Source organism: Amblyomma mixtum, chromosome 7 (genome assembly GCF_055824585.1).
Source record: "Amblyomma mixtum isolate Tamu chromosome 7, ASM5582458v1, whole genome shotgun sequence".
Lineage (NCBI taxonomy): Eukaryota > Metazoa > Arthropoda > Arachnida > Ixodida > Ixodidae > Amblyomma > Amblyomma mixtum.
In genome coordinates, this window is record NC_143018.1 from 35,268,496 (window position 1) to 35,291,147 (window position 22,652).

A 22,652-nucleotide genomic window follows, 5' to 3' on the forward strand; every position below is an offset into this window, starting at 1 on the left:
TTGCAATAGCGTTGCTCTTACATAAACCAATTTTTAATAAACCTCAATTTTGAAGTATATTTTAAGTGACATTTTAATTAAGTATAAAAATTAAATTACTAAGATCAAGTTCGAAATATATGGCGTAGTAATGAATAAATGCAAGCAACCCTAATAAGTATTTGTTAGCGGTGCTGCTAGATGGCGCGAAAGCTGCGCAAGTCGCGTTTTTCATGTGCCCGCGTAATTCATCTCTGTGTTGATCAGTTCGTATTTTTTCTCAGTTATCGCACCTTTTTTTGCTAGATACGAGCAGCGGGAGCTCAGTTGCGAACACTATCGTAATAATATATCTGCTTTTTGACTGTTTCCATCAGAAATTCTGCCGCATTTCTTCACAAACATGTTTCACTTTTGCGCCTAACAAAGTTTCTACAACGTTGGCTCCAACTGCATGCTTTCTTTCGCGAATGAAGCCGCGTGTGTTTTTGATGCGTGTTTGTTTTAGCGTTGTGAACTTCGGCCTAGGCTCCGCCACTTTTGCGGGGCAAACACATAGAAAATGGAAGGAAAAAGAAAAAGAAACGGTTCCCTGCCCCGCACTTGTGGCATGACTTTAATTAATGTTTTCGCCTGCTGCTTCTCTAATGATTACCGCCGTCAAAGAGGCTGGGTTTTGATGGGCGCGCGCTGTTTTATACAAAAAATGTTTACGGAAAAAAGTTGGCGGGTGCTCAAAAAAACATGCGGCGTTTCATGCTTGTCTGGCTGACGCTCAAATAAAGCATGTGCGCCGCAATTAATGATCTCCGGCTGCTCCGGCCGTGAAGGTTGCAGCGCTTGCGGTAAACGACTCGCCCTTTTTCTGTTCAGGAAAAGCAGTCCTTTCATCATACCAGTTGAAACAGCTGCTGCTAGAGTTTGGTCTTGAACTGCATGGCGGGATTTTCACAGCGCACAGTGTAATGTGCTTTTTTGTTTACGAGTAGCTAAAAATAACAATGTCGAGTTAATAAGCGGCATTTACAAGCTTATTTTTCTGCCCCGCAGATGACAGCACAATCTGCGCTTTCCGGCAAGAAGTCATGGACGGACGGACGGACGGACGGACGTATTCGGAGGACTTTTCGTCCTGAGTCCAAGCGATAAGTAAAAAACTTTGGGCCTATACAAAACCAAACAGAGACAAAGGCGATAAGGTAGTGTCATCATTCGACAAGGTCAAAATAAACGGGAAGGTTTACAGATGGGACGAACGACTGAACAACGTTTCGCTGGAACTGAAGTGACACACCTGGCATAATTCTAGCAAAAAGAAACGAAACAGCGCCTTGCAGTCAACAATACCGCACCCTGACAGAGCCCCGCTATCTGTACTAAATGTCAACGCTAGAAGCGTCGTGAACAAAATCGATGAGCTGGAAAGCCTTCTTCTTGGTTGCGGCCCTGACGTCACGCTTCTTGCAAAATTTTGGCGCGAAAAACACGGACAGAAAGAGTAGACGACACGAGCGCTGACTAACAACTGGAAGTTTATTCGAAAACACGTATAAATATAAAGGAAGAAGGAGCGATAAAATCGTTGGTCAAAAACCAAAAGAAGAAAACTAAACACATGCCTCCTCATATATCATTACGTACAGTTTTATGCCCTGAGGCAATCAACATCGCAATAAAAAAAAAAAGTCACCGCCAGCCCCTGCTATCAAGGCGCAAAGCACTTGTGCAGATATGCTAGCTCTTTCTCCCGTATAGCAATAGACGGTTTGGCCACGCACGTGTTTTGAGCCTTGGCGATACAGTATGCCTCATAAATTTCCCTGTACAACACGTTGTCATGCATTTACGAGGCATACAGTATCGCCAAGGCTCAAAACACGTGCGTGGCCAAACCGTCTATTGCTATACGGGAGAAAGAGGTAGCATATCTGAACAAGTGCTTTGCGCCTTGATATATCAGGGGCTGGCGGTGACTGTTGTGTTTAGTTTTCTTCTTTTGGTTTTTGACCAACGATTTTATCGCTCCTTCTTCCTTTATATTTCTACGTGTTTTCGGATAAACTTCCAGTTGTTAGTCAGCGCTCGTGTCGTCTACGCTTTCTGTCCGTGTTTTTAGCGCTAAAATTTTGCAAGATGTATGTCAACCAACTCGCCCAGTATGCAGTACTGTTGACGTCACGCTTCTCACGGAAACATGGCTCCATGACAGTATCCCTGATACTGACGTTATACCTATCTCGCACGATATAATTCGACAAGACCGTGGTTCAAGGGGTGGTGGCGTCGCGGCCATAATTAGGCAGGGCATTAACTACACATTGATTCCTCACAACACATCTATCGAGATGGTTTGGATTCACGTACAACTACACCAGGGCATCCTTCTTATGGCGACCAAATGTTTAGGGGAATCCCCCAAGGTGGAGTAGATGAGTAATTACTCCCTTATCCTTCTTATGGGTGCAGTATGCAGGCATCCTAATGCTGACATTTCGATTTTAGAATCGTTGTACGGCTTTCATCATGAGCACAGAAAGCGCTACCCTTATGTTATCTTATGCGCCGAATTTAATCTACCCATGATAAACTGGGACGAACTTTGCGCAAGGCCTTCATGTCTGCACTCTGAACTGCTGCTTGATATCACTTTTTCTTTTAACCTTAAACAGATAGTAGAAATACTAACACGTGTCACTACGACTTCCAAATCAATATTCTCGATCTTGTTTTTATTTCTGCAGAGGTAAGTGATTTAGGGTTTGCTGTTGAAGTCATGCCAGGCATATCCGACCACGAATCACTTCTTTTTAAAAGCAATTTAACAAGAAAAGTGACACGAAGCATCCCCAAGAAATTCTTGGATTTTAGAAATGCTGCCGACGAAAGCGTGATTGACTACTTAGAACAGGATTTTGCTGACATTTCGATTTTGACTTGAAAAACACAAGCTGGGCATCTTTAGCGTCAACGATTTATGGATGCATTTTAAACATTCAGTACAAGAATGCACTCCGCAATTCGTTCCCATGAAGCATAAGAGAGCACCTCGCCACAGTCCATGGATTGCTCGCTCAAGGCTACAGTCAATGCGCACTGAACTTAAAAATAAAATAAAATCATCTAAATATCACTTTTTTAACGTTAAGATGCACCATTTTCTTACAAACGCGCCAAGAAAGTTCTGGATGCATTTAACAAACAAAAAAGCTCCGGTGACCAAAGTCAGACTGAACGGTACCGAGACCAGCGATACTCAGTGTATTGCCGAGGCTTTCAACGCGTATTTTGGCTTCTGTATTTTTACATGCTGACAATCTTAGTCCTGAATATCTATGCCCAAAATATGAGCTGCCGAACCTCTTTATTACGGAACAAAGCTGTTTTTCGTCACTGCTAAACTTAGACACAAGAAAGTCTGCTGGACCGGACCAAATATCCAACAACTTTCTATTTAGATATGCAGAATGGTGCTCGAAATACCTGTTCATAATATTCAACGAGAGTCTGAATCAAGCTGCCATTCCCGATGATTGGAAAATGGCTAAGGTCATCCCTATTCACAAGTCTGGAGATAAGGCTGGTGTCATTAATTACAGGTCTGTTTCGCTTCTGTGCACCGTTAGCAAGGTAATGGAGCACTTTATTTTTAAGCACATAAGCAGTTTTTTGGAAAATAATAATTTCTTTTCCGAGGGACAGCATGGTTTTCGACGTGGCCTACCCACGGTTACGCAACTACTACACACTACTAATGATCTCATGGCAGCTTTGGATCGGGGTTGGGCAAATTGATATACTGTTCCTCGACTTCTAAAAGGCGTTTGACCGAGTCTGTCACAAAAGGTTATTCTTTAAGCTGTTATAGCGGGACAATCTTTAGGGCCAAGCAACCCTGAGCTACCATGTGTCACGTGTTGGCGGCTTTCCCGCCAGTCTGTACCCTGCTACCAGCAATAAAGGACGTAACATATAATTGGCGACGAGGTAAAAATGGCAACTGCGCTGGGCACGATTGGGGAATTCGTTCCAACAGAGGCGACGTCTTGGCCCTTGTATTTGGAGCGCCTCGAATTTTTCTTTCAAGCAAACGACATCGACGGTAACGAGAAGAAGCGAGCAACGCTCTGCAGCGTTTGCGGCCCAGCAACGTATGCCATCGTTCGCTCCCTTTGTTCTCCGGATGCGCCGTCGGCCGTGGCCTACGATGAGATCGTCAGGCGTCTCTCAAACCACTTCTCGCCGCGACCGTCGGTGACAGTACAGCGTTTCAAGTTTGGCACACGTCAACAGCAGCCCGGTGAGTCAATTGCCGACTACATCGCAGAATTGCGACGTCTCTCGGAACACTGCGATTTCGGTGCGTCGCTCGATGACATGTTGCGCGACCGGCTAGTGTGCGGGGTGCGAAGCGAGACCCTTCAGCGTCGGTTGCTGGCGGAGCCGGAGCTTACGTTTGCTACAGCTCGGGAGAAAGCCATTGCAATGGAATCTGCGCAGCGACAGACCGAGCAAATTCGCGGCAGTGCCGCATCGTGTGAAGTTGGCAGCGTGAGCGGGCAGCGTTTCGACCCGTGTGTTGCGAAGGTCTCTGCGCCAGTGACAGCCAAGGAGGGTACCCATAAGCAGGCTGGTTCGCCTGGAAGCACAAGCGTATGTTTCCGCTGCAAGGGTGCGCATTCGCCAAGCAGTTGCCCATTCATGAATATGCAGTGCCACTTCTGCAAGCAACGAGGGCACATAGTGAGAGCATGCAGGAGGAAGGCGGCAGCTCGCGCTTCGGCTGAACCCAACTCTCAGAACAAAAAACGGGCCAGTGGAGGCCGTCACAAGAATGCTGCGTCGGACGTTTACGACGTGTTCGTGCTGTCTGGTGAAGAGCCAGCCGTGAGAGTGGAAGTGCGCGTCAACGGAAGTCCCCTAGAGATGGAGGTGGACTCTGGTGCAGTGTGTTCAGTCATCAACGACCGGACTATGCAGAAGCTGCGAATATCGAAAAGGGCGTTGCGCCCAAGTACTCTTCATCTCCGAGCTTACAATAACAAGGAACTACGAGTGTTGGGTGAACTGACCGTGAAGGTGGAATTCAAGGGGCAGGAACATCGCCTGCGATTGGTGGTGGTTAAGGGTGCTAGTATCGGACTTCTCGGTCGGGACTGGTTCAAGTCTTTGGGAATAAGTCTGAGTGGTGTTCACAGTGTGTACGAGCCGAGTCGAACTGGCAGTAGGGGAACAACAGCCTTGCTCAAGAAGTATTCTTCAGTCTTTGAGCCTGGACTTGGGACAAGTAAAGGGCCTCCTGTACGCATAGAGGTGAACCCGGCAGCTCCGCCGCGATTTCTGAAGCCACGACAAGTACCGTTGGCATTGAGACCGAAGGTGGACGAAGCACTGGACAAGTTAGTGAGCCAAGGCATTTTCCAGCCTGTGCGGCACTCGAAGTGGGCAACACCTGTCGTTCCAGTTGTCAAAAAAGATGGATCGATAAGGATCTGTGGGGACTACAAGAGCACAGTCAATCGTGTAGTGCAGTGGGAGACGTATCCCCTGCCGACACCGGAGCAGCTGTTTGCCAGGCTGGCAGGTTGCTCGAAGTTTTCAAGGCTAGACCTCGGACAGGCGTATCAACAGAAGACTGTTGATGAAGAAACAGCTGACTTGTTGACGGTTACAACACATCGGGGACTGTTCCGCGTAACCCGTCTTCAATTTGGCGTGGCAGTGGCAGTGGCTATCTTTCAGAGGTACATGGAAGAACTGTTGCATGGAATTGATGGTGTTCTTGTGTTCTTGGATGACATCTTGATCGGTGGAAAGGATGAGGTGCAGCACAATGCTCGTTTACAAGAAGTGCTCAAAAGAATTCATGAAGACGGTCTGCGACTAAAGTTTGACAAATGTCAATTTGGTGTTGAGGAAGTGTGTTACTTGGGATTCCGTGTGAACTCTGCAGGTGTGCAGCCGACAGAAGACAAGGTGCGTGCTATTCACAAGGCCCCAGAGCCGACATGCAAAAAGGAACTTCAAGCCTTTTTAGGAGCTCTGAACTTTTACAACAAGTTTCTTAAAGGAGCAGCTCATGCCTTGGAGCCACTGTACCGGCTGTTGGACAAGGGTCGCGAGTGGCGTTGGATGGAAGCTGAGGCAGAAGCATTTCGCCAGGCGAAAGATCTGCTGCAGTCATCACATGTTCTGGTGCACTATGATGTCAACAAACCCTTAGTGCTGGCCTGTGACGCATCCCCGTACGGACTGGGTGCTGTGTTGAGTCATGTGTGCGAAGATGGCAGCGAGAGACCGGTTGCATATGCGTCGAGAACTATGAGTGCGGCAGAACGGAATTATGCCCAGACAGACCGAGAAGCGCTCGCCATCGGCTTTGGCATAAAGAAGTATCATCAGTTTCTATATGGGAGACATTTCAAAATTGTGACAGACCACAAACCCCTCTTAGGACTGTTGCACCATGCCAAGCCCATTCCCCAGGTGCTATCACCACGGATGCTGCGTTGGACCCTCATGTTATCGGCTTATGACTATGAAATTGAGTATCGACCAGCGGAGAAGCTTTCCAATGCTGATGCATTCAGTCGTTTACCACTGAGAGCCAGTAGGGCAGAGGAAGAGGAGCAGCGTCTTTGGGAAGTAGGGATGCTGGAAATGGCGCCGGAAGTAGCATGGAACTCTAGGAAGGTGGCAAGATTCACGTCAAGGGATAAGCTGTTGGCTAGAGTCTGCAATTGGGTGCAGCATGGGTGGCCAGAGGGTAAGCTGCCAGAAGAGTTTGCAGCGTTTGTGAGCCGCAAGCATGAACTGTCGGTGTACCAAGGTTGTTTGCTGTGGGGCAGTCGTGTGGTCATTCCAGAGCCAGCTCGACCGTATGTCATGGACATTCTTCACACAGCTCATCCAGGAATTGTCAAGATGAAGGGGCTTGCCAGAGGAGCCGTGTGGTGGCCAGGAATCGACAGAGATGTTGAGCAGAAGGTGAGAGACTGTGCACGTTGTCAGGAATCCAGGTCTGCGCCAGCAGCTGCAAAGATTCACCCTTGGGAATTCACCAAGCGTCCTTGGACAAGACTACACATCGATTTTGCTGGGCCCTTCCAAGGCAAAGTTTTCCTCATTGTGGTGGACTCTCACTCAAAGTGGTTGGAAGTGTGCCGGATGAATTCCATGTCGACAGCTACAGTTTGTGCGAAGCTTCGTTTCCTTTTTGCTACCCATGGCATTCCAGAAACTGTTGTTTCTGATAATGGCACTGCCTTTTGTTCGGAGGAGTTCAGAGACTTCATGTGCCGGAATCAAATCCGACATGTGACCGTTGCCCCATATCACCCTTCTTCGAATGGTCAAGCAGAACGCATGGTGCGCGAAACCAAGGGAGTACTCAAGCGAATGGTTGGAGGCGATATCGACACACGTCTGGCTAGGTTTTTAATGACCCAGCATATCCTGCCTCATGCTACAACAGGCAAGAGCCCGGCCGAATTGCTAATGGGCAGGAAACTTTCAACTGTGTTAGAGCGTCTGCATCCTGACCTGCAGTCCAGTGTGCAGCAGAAACAAGAGCAGGTGATGCAGCGCCGTAGCCAGGCAGTGCGACTGTTTGATGTGGGGGATCGAGTGTTTGTGCGCAACTATCTCTATGGGCCCAAGTGGTTGCCGGGCATTGTGGATGCTGTCACAGGACCAGTGTCGTACTTGGTCGTCACCAAGGACGGTCGTCGATGGAGACGTCATGTTGACCAACTCAGAAGTCGTTCTGCCAGCTACGCATTGGACAGTTTCGCTTCTGGGATGTGTGAAGAGGAGGAACCGCTGGTTGCTTCCCCGGCAGGGTGTTCCGGGCTTGGCATTCCTTCAAGCCTAGAGGACCCTGGAAGACGGGACCAAGGAGAAAGACTGGAGGAGGCTGCAGCGCCCAGTACCGAATCTGCTTCCTGTGGTGAGGACCGTGAAGCGAGTGCTTCCCTTCAAGTCCAGCGACCACAGCGCCAACGCAGCCGCCCTGCGTATCTGAAGGACTTCGTGACGTAGGGGGGAGGAGTGTTATAGCGGGACAATCTTTAGGGCCAAGCAACCCTGAGCTACCATGTGTCACGTGTTGGCGGCTTTCCCGCCAGTCTGTACCCTGCTACCAGCAATAAAGGACGTAACATAAGCTAAAAAAAGTATTGCAAAATGAACAAATTTTGAACTGGCTTGATTGTTACTTATCCAATCGGCAACAGTATATCTCTATTGAAAACTTGCATTCTTCATCTGCCCCTGTATTATCCGGAGTACCACAAGGTTCTGTCCTTGGATCTCTTCTTTTTCTGATCTATTTAAATGACCTGTCTTCGGAGTCCTTTGTAGAATGCCGGCTCTTTGCCGATGACTGCATCGTGTACCAGGTCATCGAATCTGTGCAAGATCAAACTGTGCTATATGATTACCTCTCTGCTATTAACTAGTTGGTGCCAATCCTGGCGTATGAACCTAAATGTCTCTAAATGTGCCCATATAATGGTCACAAGACAGAAAAAACCGTTAATATATACTTACAAAATTAACAATGCAGATGTCAAGCAGGTTGACAACTTCAAATACCTGGGCGTTATAATTGACTCCAAATTAACGTGGAACGCACAAGTTGAATATGTTGTGACGGCGTCACTAAAAAAGCTGTGGTTATTAAAGCACCGCATGAGGCACTGCACTAGTGCGACAAAACTTGCAGCATTCACGACACTCGTTAGGCCTGTTCTTGATTACGCTGACACTGTTTGGGACCCTCATACTAAAAAAAACATCAAACACATTGAAGGGGTACAAAAGAAAGCACTTCGATTCATTTTTAACGCTTACCATATAAGTATCTTTGTTTCAGACCTGAGAACACGAGCTGGGCTCCGGGATCAAACCCGCATCTTTCGGGTCAGCAGCCGAGCACCATAACCACTGAGCCACCACGACGGCAAAAGAAGTAAGTTTTTCTGTCTGCCTCTGCGGTAACCTCTAGTCGGAGCCCTCTACTATGCCGCCTTCCTTTTTCTCTGCTTGCTTTCACCCGCTCCTAAACTGTCCACCTACGCTGTCCACCTATGCAATCCACCATGCAGTCCACCTATGCAGTCCACCTATGCAGTCCACCTATGTAGTCCACCTATGTAGTACACCTATGTAGTCCACCTATGTAGTCCACCTATGCTGTCCATCTACGCTGTCCACCTATGCAGTCCACCTATGCAGTCCACCTATGCAGTCCACCTATGTAGTCCACCTTGTAGTCAACATATATGTAGTCCACCTATGCTGTCCACCTACGCTGTCCACCTACGCCGTCCACCTATGCAGTCCACCTATGCAGTCCACCACTTATGTAGTCCACCTACACTGTTCACCTATGCTGTCCACCTATAATGTTCACCTACACCGCCCACCGAGAATGCAACAATTTCTGCGCCTTTCCTGTCATCATAAAAAATTGCATTTTCGTTTTTCCCCGCGATCAGTTTAAAGGCTGGACATTAATTTTCTTTCTGCGCCAGTAATAAATGTGAAACATGTCATTACTCGGCTAGTACGCAATCCCAACAGCGAACGACTGCGTCACATACGACACTGCTCCGAGCCCTAAATTTGTCGCCGTCTGCTCGCCGGCGTCATTAGCGGAGCCTGTCTTGCAGACGACACTCGACGACTGCAGGCTCGGCTGCAGGGGAAACGACTAGTCCGGCTAATGGATCGTACAGGAGGACGAGTATGGCAGGTAAAGCTGGTCGTCCTGGTATAAACAGCAACCGAAGCGAGCGCGACGTCGTCGTAGTACACAAGGTTGCGTAGCGACTTGCTCCGCCCGCCACCTCCTACATGGGAGTAAAAAGGGAGAAAGTTAACCTCTATAGTAGGATACAACTTAAAAAAAACAGCAGTTGCTAACACTGGGCCGCGGTCCGCGGATTCCTGTATTACTTCGCTGGTCAATCGCAACCGTAAACGAAATCAGCTTTTTAACGTTTCACTACATCAAACAATCCACGTATGAAAATTCTAGAGCTCCTAATTTTTTTCTTGTGATAAGCTTCTTGTTTACGCAACAAGAAACATTTCAGCAGCGGACTACTTTTTCGTCGTGGAGGAATTCAGTGCGCAGAGGCTGCATGTGGGCGGAGCTTCACTGCAGACTTAAGTTGTAACCGACTCTAGCGTACCTCGTTTTCATAAAAAGTGGTGCGATAGAGGATAGCTTACTCCGTACGTTTTCGTTGCGGACGAAAGGCATACTCAATTATACACCCTAAACATGTAAGGAGTAAAAAGGTTGGTTTGGTTTATGGGGTTTAACGTCCCAAAGCGACTCAGGCTATCAGGCGACGCCGTAGTGAAGGGCTCCGGAAATTTCGACCGCCTGGGGTTCTTTAACGCGCACTAACATCGTTAAAGAACCCCAGGTGGTCGAAATTTTCTGAGCCCTTCACTATGGCGTCTCTCATAGCCTGAGTCGCTTTGGGACGTTAAACCCCGTAAACCAAACCAACCTTTTTACTCCTTACATGCTTAGGGTGTATAATAGTATGAGTATGCCCTCGCAAAAAAATTTTTAGAGAGCCTATAGACTGTTTATAGACTTCTGTCTGTAAAGTCTATAGAATCTGTACAGACAAATCCTAAGAACAGCTTATAGGCAATACAAATGCTATCGACAGTCTATAGGCAATCTATAGATTTATGGCCATACACTTTTAGTGGATTTTTATCAATAGACAGTCTATAGACTATGAATGGACAAAAAGAAATATATATAGGAAGGCAATGGAGTCTGTAAGAAGTCTATAGACTGTCTATAGACCATTTTTATAAGGGCATGCCTCTCGTCTGCAACGAAAACGTACGCGAGAAAATAAGAAAGAGGAAAGGCGAGGAGGAAACGGTTCCCCTCCTCCGCCTTCACCCGACAAAACCCGTGTTGTTGTGTGCGTCTGTAATGCGCGCAAAGCTTGCCTTTATTTCTGAAGCGAGGCCGCGACCGCGGCAGGCAGGCGGAAGGCATGAGGAAGCTTGCTCTCACTAGTCGCCTTGGGCTGCCGCTTAAATATAAATTCTGCCGATCCGACTGGGAAGAGTGTCTCATCTGGCGAGTTTGCCGGTTCCGAAATAAGCGGCGAGGCCCGCCCTGAGCGCGGACGAGGACGCTTCCCGTTTGCGCGCCGCTGGCGTTGTCGCTGATGACGGCAACGGTGCCAGTGTGGTGCATTCGGTGGCAGCGGTGACGCCGAGTAAGCGATGTGTGTTTTCACGGGGTCTTTGAAACCGGGGTGAAACCACGTCGGAAGCAGTTCTTGCTCGTCCCTGGGGAAAGAGAAACAGAGAGGCTGAGTTAAAAGACGCGCCATGTAGCCTCGAGAAGCAAGGCGACTGAAAATGCGTACATTCGAAAGCCACGAGACAGCACCAGGTCGTTTCGACGCAGTTGCTGCAATCAGCAGTTTACACCATGCGCAGTAAAACAGAGGCACAACTGAATCATTGTCAGAAGAGATTTCTCTAATAAAAGAGCTGGTCCCATTGATGGTGGCCCCTTATAAAAATGATCTGTAAACTGTCTATAGACTTCTTATAGACTACATTGCCTTCCTATAGATATTCCTTCTGTGTATTCATAGTCTATACAGACTATAGATAGTTTATGGGGCTATGAGGGACGCCGTAGTGAAGGGCTCCGGAAATTTCGACCACCCGGGGTTCTTTAATGTGCGTTTACACCACACAGTAGACGGGCGTATAGAATTTCGCCTCCATCGCAATTCAACCGTCGTGGCCGGGAGCGAACGCGCGTCTTTTGGGTCAGCAGCCGAGCACCATAACCACTGAGTCACCGCGGCGGCCAGACTCTCTGTAGAATAAAGGCTACTAAGTGTATGGCCATAAATCTATTGATTTTCTATAAACTGTCAACAGGATTTGTATTGGCTTAGAATAGTTTATAGCGTTTGCCTATAGAATGTCTATAGACTTTATAGACAAAAGTCTATGGACAGTCTATAGACTATTTAAAGAAATATTTCTAAGGTTCAGCGAGTCGGCAGTAAACGAAGGTGCCACACCTTTGATTAACTACCGCTGTAATAAGTTAGTGGCGGATGTAATAAGCCATACTGTATTGCGAATGTGTGTACAAAATGTTCTAATACGTTGCAAACTCCTATCGGCTCGAACAGTGTCCTTAAGGAAATGAACTTATGTGATGTGATCTGATGTAAATATATGCAGGCGAAGTAGAGTGCTTGCTTATAAAATAACAGTAAAACTACACTTCTGTTTTTGTTTCACTCTATAAGGAAATGCTTTTTTTTTTCTCTTGTGCTTTATTATTGAAAATATTTATATTCCTCAGTTAGGTTCGTGTTATCACAGTCTGTTGTATAATTTAGTTCTTCATTTCTTTTAAGTAGTCATAGCAGGCTCTGTCGTGATTTCTGTCGTTGATAGTAGGGCGAATGTCTAGGTGTTTTTTCCTTTCCCGAACGACACCGTACGCTTCAGCTTAAAAAAAAAGCACACAGTATGCACACACTAACAAACTCACACGCGTACAATCGGCAGTAAAAGTTTTCTCCATTCAAATTCGCTCCGTCTGCTGGTATGGTCGCGAGCCGGCGCTACAATACATTTATTCTCGTGTGCACGCATCCTGAAAACTTTTGCTGCCGACTGTAAAGAAACGCACACCGTTGCACGCACACCGTTGCACGCACGCACGCACGCAGAGCCACGCGTTGCTTTACTCCGTCCACGTTCATTCTGGTGGAGGCGCTGTCATCCTTGCCACGACGTCCGTATTTGATTGGACGTGAAGATTGCGCAATTCTCTCTTATAACAGCAACATCAGGGAGGCGTATAGGGGGTGGCTTGCCCCTCGTCAGCTTGACTGCGTCAAGGGTTGAAGGGTGCGGGAGGTCGCGACCCTCCATCACTGGGGTCACACAACGTACTCTCTGTGTACGCAACTCCCTCCCCTTCCTCCCACCCCCACTTCACCCCTTCCTGCATCCACCGGGTGCAGCAATGAGCGCAGAAAGCAACAACGTCGGCGCCCTACACGAAGACGGATGGCCGACTGATCGTCGTCGCGGGTGATGATCCTTTTTTCGGGCAAGAGTTTATTTCTGGGGCGGTTACAGCCGAACGCACACAGCCCCCCGCCTCCGCAGCGTTCTTTCCTCCTTTCCACTGCGAGAGAGGAAGCTACGTTATGTACCCTGTGTGAGTACTGCCTCACCCGAATCTTGCAGCGTCCTGGAAGTTGCGTACAGCTGACTGTATGCATCAAGGACTGCATTCGCGAGGCTGTTATTGTTCATACCCATTTATTTCTTACCCGTATACTTACTAGATTTCACAAGAGGGCACTTCAAATAAGCTTAGGAGAGTCCCATAGACTGGAGTATGTTTGAAGTATGGATTGTTTTACGCTCGAGTCATTGATCATATAGGCGTCGCCCTGCATCTTATTCAGGGTTAGTTGCTTTGGCACATTTACAAAGTACGACTGTTAGATATAGTTCGCACCCCGAGTCAGTCCCAATGTTATACTTTCTTGTTTGATCTACGAATATTTATGGAAGCTATGAGAGCTGGCTAACTCTCCCTATAACCTAGTATGGCGGCCCCTAAGGCGAGTTTGGACTCTAATTTATCGAGATCGCTAAATGATCCATTCGGCAACGAGTCACGGGAAAGCACCGCACCGAACAAACGACGACTACAGGAAAAAGAAAGAGGTAAAGCCCGAGCAGCATGCCAACATTGTACTGACACGGGCCCGACGTTGGCAAACATTGACACTCAGCGAGACGGCCCTCCGCTGTCCCATCCCTCTGTTCCGCCATCGATGTGCCTATGGTGCCGCTTTCTCCGAGTTTGGAATTTGCTTTCTCTCGTTTGGAAGAGGCACACGTTAGTACGTACTAACGTGCCGCGTGCGATTGCCTCGTGCGATTCACCGAAGCGCCCGTATATCCGGCGCTTCGGTGAATCGCACGAGGCAAATCGTACGGTTAGTAGTAGGATACATTAACAAAGACTATCGATTGCAAACCGTTCCTGGCGTGCGAACTCTCGCCTAAATTTGGTTTAGGCAACTCCAGCAGCGGCCTTCAGAGCGCTGCACGGTTCTAAGCAGACCCGCACTACGTCAGGCAGCCCATCTCCAAACCGCACGACTCTGCGGATGCCTTTGAGATGTATCTTCCTGCTTCATCCGCTCTGCTTCTTCATTTGGTCGTGACGACGAAGAGGAGCCGTCACTAGCAGGGAGGAGGCCCGAGGAAGAGAGCGGGGGGGGGCAGAGCCGTCACTTGCAGTTTACTCCCGGCGAGTGCTCGCTTTCGGTGGAAGGCCCCGCTATTACAGGCACCGCCGCATCTGTGCGGAGTCGTCCCTTTTCCTGCTCGCGCGCGGGCCTCATCAACCCCCTCGGCGCGCCACTCGCGTTTCCTAGTTGACGACCGAGTGGGTATACAGGCAGGCAGAGGCGACTTCGAGCCGCCCCCGAGGGAGGGTGGGACGGTAGGAAAACGGCGGAGGGGGGGGGGGGGGGGGGGGCTCTTCAAATAGTCGCAGCTACGTAGCGGTAGGAAAAACACACGCGTTGGCGGGCACGCACATGTACTAAATGTATGAGGAGACAGAAATGTGGCCCATCCCCCGACGGTTAGCGATCAATGGCAGATATATTTCTCGGTATTATCGGCAATCTAGCTCCCGTCACGGCGATGATATCGATTCGGGGGCGAGAAGGGGTGTTTTGCGTCCCGAACCCGACCGTAAATGCAACGCTCTTCCACCTTGAGCTGTGAGCTCTCGGAGCTAGTATTCTCGTTCTTTTTACCCTTTTTTTTTTACATGAAATGTTTATAGTCGCTATTTATTCTTGCCGGTATAATGCAGTGACCTTTTTAAACTTTAGATTCAGTTCCGTTCTTATCGTCCCACCGACTGGAAGATCCCAGCGATTCCGAGGGTGTGACGCATAGAGTTAATATAACCAACTGGTGTGACGGGATTGAAACCCAGAGTACCTCGAATACGAGACGGATGCTCTGTCTCTGCGTCTCCTCCGAGGTTCTTCGAGGCGCGGATTGCTTTAGCCAGTGACGAAGGCAGAGAAGAATGACCGCAGAACCAGATCGGAGTGTAATCGTCATATTCTCAAAGCAAAGAAATCTGCACATCGGTCGCTACAAGCGAAAACCGAACCGTAGACCTCCGAGTTCTATCACTGGCTCCACACTGACTGCACCATGCGCACTGTTTGTTTTTTACATTTTTATGCTGCCATGTTAACGCAAAATTGAAGCGATCAAATAGCGTGACGCTTACATACAGATACGAGAAATGCTAACGTTTCGATGAAGCAACACGGAACACTCGCTTCGCATCTTGTATAGTCTTCTACAATTCTGCAACATTCATACATATGCCAGCTCTAGCGTGAAGCTGATTAATAAATTAGGTAGTGTAGCAATTTGGGCTGGCCAAGTAACCAGCACAGGGAGGAGTGCATATACTGAAACGAGCGTGGAAAATCACCGCTAACCTAAAAATACCGACATACCGTGACGTGAGTTCGGTCCCGGCCGCGGCGGTCGAATTTCGGTGGGGGGCGAAATTCTAGAGCCCCGTGTACTGTGCGATGTCAGTGCACGTTAAAGAACCCCAGGTGGTCGAAATTTCCGGAGCCCTCCACTACGGCGTCCCTCGTAGCCTGAGTCGCTTTGGGACGTGGAACCCCAATAAACCAAACCATTTTCACGTAAGACCACATCTGGCGGCATCTGTCCAAATCATGACCTTTGTTTATGCGCCGACATCCAGGGCCTATTGCTTAAACTCGACAGGCTGACCTTGGGACAAAAGAGTGAGTCATCCATTGTGAAAAAAATATATATACGCAAGGTTTACGGTGCGGTATCGCAGACAGTTACGGGCATTCCTAAGTGAACCCGACTGTCCGGCTTCAATGTGGTTTCGTGGACCTCAATGTTGTTTCGTGCAACTCAATGCGGTGAAGATATGACGCAAGCTTCAGTAGCGAGGTCATTGTACGGGTGGATGGCTCTTTGTCTCCTGACTTCTTGACAGGAAGGTAAACAAAAATATTAAATCCGGTTTATTCACAGATGAAATAATGGCCACAGCGTGTCAAAACCGCTGCACTGCAGTTTCCAGGGTTTCAGTTAGGCAAGCAGTTCCTTTGGCCTCACACCGAGCAGTTAGTTGCCACACTCTGCAAAGCAATACCCCGCAGTCCTCATGCGGGCCCTCAGTTACGAAACCAACTAGGGAGTTAACTTTTGCAAATGAGCTGCCACAAGGTGGCGTCGAATAGCGCAACGGTCATCGCACCCAGGGCAGCAAAGCGCGGATTGGCCAATACGCTCTCTCTTCTCCTTACTAACACCCTAAACAGAAAGGTGTAAAAAGGGAGTAAAGCTGTCCTCTAACTCCCTTTTATAAGAGGGAGGGCCCGAGAGGACAGGTTACTCCCTTTTTATTCCCATATAGGCGTATTTGTGTTTAGAGTGTACATTCGAACCTCAATTCCGTTTTGATTTTGTTTTTTTAATTAAATAGCATTAGGCACCATGTAGCGCCAAATGTATCGAAAGTAATAAAATTCGCCCATTAGTTGGAGGGCAGTGACGGCACCACACTGGAGCCTTTCTACTAGCTGAAGGAAAACGACGTCATCAGATGAGCGCATTCACATTGGCTGAAGCAGAGTGACGTCACGAGGCTATAAGCGACGTCACTTCTGGCAAAAGCATCAACTGCTGCCAATGCTTTCGCATTGCCAACACATAATAGGTGCTGTTCTGTGCTGCGCTCTTCCAGCGCTGTCCTGTGTATACGTATACTGCTTTTGTTCCGTTTTTGTCTTTCATTATGTTGGAATCGGGTGCATCAGCGAATTTTCGTAGCGAGAGCTACATTACCCGCAGTCACGCCGTTTCGCTGTGGGCCTTCGGCGCCACCTGTGCGCATGCGCGAGGAGGCGAATGACGTCAGAGCCGCGTCGCTGGTGCGCCGCGCGCCGCGACGCTCGCCTCCGACCGAAAGAACACTGCAAAAAAATTCCGTGAATGTTACGTACAAACTCTCCATAACAGAACGAACGCTTGCTCTGTTGCACCTGAAATGGAGGGTCCATCCGTAACACATTCGTGAAGGTGGCTGGCCGTATTATGCATTTTCTGAAACGTATTACTCGCCGTAACTGTTGGCCCCCGGACTAGGCACCACATGACGTCCCATTTCCGATCTGTGTGGTTTACTCTTGTTCAACAATGTCCGCAAACTAGCATGGCGAAAATGAGATTAACCCCATGTGCAAAGGTGAAGATCCGAGGGGGGGTGATAATCAAATGAGACCCAAGTGACGCATAATGTTGTTTCAACGTTGAGGGATTGCTACAAATTGTAAGCAACATTAAATAACAAAGGACTTACTTTGCTATAACTTTAAAAGAAGAACGTTGACTTCATAAAAAAATATTTTCACCATGTTGCTAACCACATGACAGGGTAACAATTAATAAATGCAATTAATAAATAATTTAGAAATGCAGCTTAATGAGGTCAAGAGATAAAAAAAATTTAGACCCAGACAATGGTTAGACAACTTCTCTAAATTGAAACTGAACACCAGCTGAAAATACATTACAAACATGATGAAAGTGCACAAGTTGAAAGCCGAATTTCCGTCTGCCGTTTGATAAGGAAACGAACCACTGAGAAAGCCCAAAGCATGGGCAAACAAATTTGTGAATGCAGTGCAATGTAGCAGTCACATCTTTGCTACACAACCATCAATCAAAAACGCTAACTCCTTCACGGATAACAAAAGCGCAGGCGCAACAAAATATTGCTAATTGCAATGTTCAATTTATTAGGTACCTATAGCCGGCCATTCATGCCTGGTCTTCCTGCGGATAAATGAAACGCTGCAAAAAAGCAGTGAGCAGCCATAATTGCTGTAGTGACAAGGAGGATGTGCACCGTCGGTGCTGTTCCCTCATCCTGACTAGGAAATAATAGCTGTTTTTTCTGGAATGTACTCTGGAAGCATGAATTTCCTATCCACCTTTATTTAGCTTGCACTGACACGACCCATCATGAACTCTGCAGCTTTGACAAATATGCGGGCCAGTCGACAGCCACAGAAGACTGTAGAACCCTGCTAACTTACAAAAAAACCAGTGCTCAGAAAGAAAAATTATAAAAAAATGAGGAGTTCCTTACACGCACTATGTTTTATATGGTACTAAGAATGCGGCTAAGACATGGCATGAATATTGTTTTTTTCTGCTCAGTTACAAACTTTCTCGCCTGTGCTAACATATTACTGCAATGTAAATAATGAAACATGCCAGCATTGCACAACATGCTGTAAGACTTACAAAATACACCCCCTACAAGGCTACCACATGCCTCTTAGATGTGGCAATGTTTATATCTACCAAACTATCTAGACTAAAATGAGACACCAAGCCTCTGACATCTGGAGATGTGTACCTCCCATGCAATTAGAGTGATTGGAGATGCTCCTCATTGATGGCATTTCAGTTGCTAGGTGTGGAAGGACCAGATATGAAGGTGAACAACTAGACACCCACTTTTTAAGCAACGTCACAATGAGCAATGTGCCTTGGCTTTTCTTCCATCCAAAAAGTTTTATGTTCCATGTTTACGTAACTGCTTGCATGTGCTCATTTTGGCTTGCTGAGAGGTTCTTTTCTTTGTTAAACTAGCTATAACTCTGGCCTCAGTCTTCTGCACCTTCTTAATTTTTTGCTAGTGTTCACCTTAAGTCATGTGTAAGCTCACGCAGATCTCTACTTTTCTACGTTTCCAACTGTCACGTCTTCTCCGCCTTTGTCATGTCCATCACTGCATCCGACGCCTTCAAGTATGCTGTGTATAATCACCTTAACTAATCTGCCTATTACACATGTATTTTTGTTAGCCACCCACTCCTCTATCTGGCGCTGATAGGCCCTGAGAGTAAATAAATGAATTGTAGTCTAAGCTAAGTCTCAGCAAGCATGCATTATGTTCAGTTTATTTTACCATGTTTACCAGTAAAGAGTGGACGGAAAAAAGCTGCTAAGTGGAGCTTGACATGCCTCTCGCCCCTACACTGGAAAGCAGCAGGAAAGGCATACATAACCACTAACGACAACAGAACATGCCAAGTGTGAAGTAAATCAGTAATGTTCCTCGCATTTATCACAGGGCATACTCTCTGCTCAGTAATTTATTACCCCCTTAGACATTCTGCAAGGAGTGTATACAATGATGTGTCACCACAATACAATGAGAATCATTAAACCTGTGCAAATACAACAGCAAAGAAATTTATGCCCAATAAATGCACTGCTTACATGCAACCAAGAGGCAAGAATGGGACAACCTGGCACATTTATGGAAAATAAGCTCAAAATAATAAAGAATGACATTTGAGCAGCCGCTCATTCCCCCCACCCCCTCCCTCAAAAAAATATGAAAAATGGTCCTCTTCACACGGCACGTTTGAAAGATGCGGCTGTAATGTTTGCGACAGTTCCACTACGTGTGAAAAGCAGATATAAATAACGCCAACGCATGCGGTTGGAAGCGAGGCGCCAGGGCGCGGGCAAACAGTAATCGTCTTCAGGTGTCGACTGGTTCCACCTCCTGAGGGCCGCTGCTCGACGAATACCACTCATGGCCACGTTCACATCCAACAAGCTTGTAATAAACATTAGACAGGTGTTTATCATGACGCAGCAGCAGCTCATCAGTGCTATTGGCCAGTGCTGAATTTTTTAGCTTGATAAACGAAATCATCCACCGAAACGCGTGTCGACCGTTCCTCGCCAGATTCTTGCAGTCCCACGAGGGTGAGCAGCTTTTCCGCCGGCTTCGTCTCCTCTTTAGTGCAGGGCCACTGTCATTGTGACGCACATTCTGCACGGTCGTTTTACTATGCATCGATGCCGCATGGGACAGCAAGCGGTCGTACACTCCAATGCGGCGTACGGGCCGCACACATACACACACCGTAACGACAATACAGCGCGCAGGACACACGCAGCGAACACGGAAGAACAAAAACCGTTCTAAAGCACCTGTTCACTCAACACCGGGCCGCACACATACACACACCGTAACGACAATACAGCGCGCAGGACGCACGCAGCGAACACGGAAGAACAAAAACCGTTCTAAAGCACCTGTTCACTCAACACCACACATACTCCGCAATTCCGCGCATGGATCCGACTGCGGGCTTGGCTAGCGCTTCGACTCGTCATGGCCAAGCTGCATGCCCTGCGCTCTTGTGGTAACAACGCTCATGAAACGAAAAGAAAATTTTAATATGTAAAACCATTCAAGTTGTCAGCTAAAAAAGCTACGGTAAAATTAAATACATCTGATATGTTTTCAAGGTGGTGCGCTTTTGCGGACGCGAATACGCGAATGGGGCTATGAATTTCCCGTGCAGCTCTGCTAGACACCATAGCTCTGCAAATGGCATCGTGCTCGGAGTTTTGCGCGGCTGACTTGCCCGCATGAATTTTACTTCCTCCGTGCACACATGCTTGGTGAGGTGAACGGTGGTCGGTGCGAACAGTTCGAAGTTTAATCGACTGAAAATTGCTCAAGGAAAGTCAGCGGCATTGCATTGCATCACGAGTGACTGGCGGCAGCCACACGGCATCGTCTCCGGTTTCGTGAACTTGTGAGAAGGTGAGCAATTTGTTCTCAAATTTTGAAAGCGGTTTTTTGTTTGTATTGTAACCCTGTGTCTCGTCGCATGTTATGTTCACGGTAACATCAGCACAACGTGCATGCGCTTTCTGGCTCTATTTGAAGTAACATTGGTCGGTCAGCTTAAACTTTTCGATTCAATAGACCTTATGCGAAATGCACTGCCATCTAGCGGTCGCCGCGCGCGATCCGCCATGTTGGAGGATAGCCGCCGGATTCACAGCACGTACTGGTACACACTCGTCGCGCGCGCTCGAGTTTCACCGTCCTCAGTATGCCCACATATTGCTTAGTGTCTTGCTGGATGCAGAAGGGTCACAAAGACGCCCAGGCAAAAAAGGCAAGAGCGCTTGATTTGAGCGCATTTCTATTTTCGGACTGCGATCCCCGACATCGGCGATACAAATGTTGCAGTACCGACGCTACATGTCGAGACGTCGCGAAACGCATTTCGTTATCGCCATGTAGCAAATGAAATTAGAAATAAGCTTTGTAGGCACGAAGAAAATATCACACAAAAGTAGCTTTTCTCCTGAGATTGCCCGTGAAGTGCTGCGATTATCGGCCTCACAAGAGAGTAATCGTGATCAGCTGTTCAGTGGTACGGGTCGCGCTTTGTCAGAAGATCCCCGACATCGGCGATACAAATGTTGCAGTACCGACGCTACATGTCGAGACGTCGCGAAACGCATTTCGTTATCGCCATGTAGCAAATGAAATTAGAAATAAGCTTTGTAGGCACGAAGAAAATATCACACAAAAGTAGCTTTTCTCCTGAGATTGCCCGTGAAGTGCTGCGATTATCGGCCTCACAAGAGAGTAATCGTGATCAGCTGTTCAGTGGTACGGGTCGCGCTTTGTCAGAACCATCGCTCCTAGCGTTATCCGCCGCAGCGGTTACACTCGTTAGTTTTTAGTGCGAATATTTGTTTCGACGGAAACAGCAAGGGTCAAGTGCCTGTGGCACGAAACGTTTGTGCACTGCTAGTCAGTCATCGTTTCTGTTAGATCCAGGGAAAGGCAAGGGCGTCCGCAGAATTTTTTGCAGGGGGGGGCCCCGTTGGTGCCCCGGGGGGGGGGGGGGGGGGGTATGTTCGTAGCAGAAAGGCGCTATTTGCGGAGTAAATTTATTTATTTATATATAAATAAAAATTAAACAAAATGCACACATGAAAGAAACATTACAAACAGCAAATTAAAGCGCGGCTAGGAGAGGTACATTGGAGTTTATCAACGAAGAAACAACTAAAATTAATAAAAATGCAAAAAGATGCTATATCACTTCGTGGAGAAGAGTGCTCAGTCTTGCTGCATACGGGTTCTCGACTCACCCGGATTGATGACTAGCACACAGCACAATATGTTCACAAACACGCAACTACAGTCACTCAGTCAGTCTTCCTTGAACAGCAACTGTAGGCGCCTCGGATTTTTCTGGGCGAATTGCGTAATTACACGTGTGATAAATTCACTTCTGTGCTTCATTACACGCTCTCGGTGCACACTCATCATACACATTGATTGGAAAAACTGTTGAACGCGTACGTTGAAAACAAAAGATGACTATATATACAACGAAAACTTATTTACAAGATAAATGCACGCTCGCAGCTTCATACACCTCGCTCCATCTTGCTTGCGCATCCGCACAGTCGAGCAACCGCACACACACTGCTCTCCGCTCGTCGTTTTCTCGTCCGCTGTCTTGGTTGTTCTCAGCTTCGCTGACAACCGGCCACTAAAAACACCCAAGCACAAACACAGAGGCGCGCACACGTGCAAGGGCTTACTTGCCGCAGTATCCCCGAATGCGCACTTTGGGGGTGAAAGGAACGCCGCGCAACTTCCGAGGGGAAGGAACACTCGCCACTCC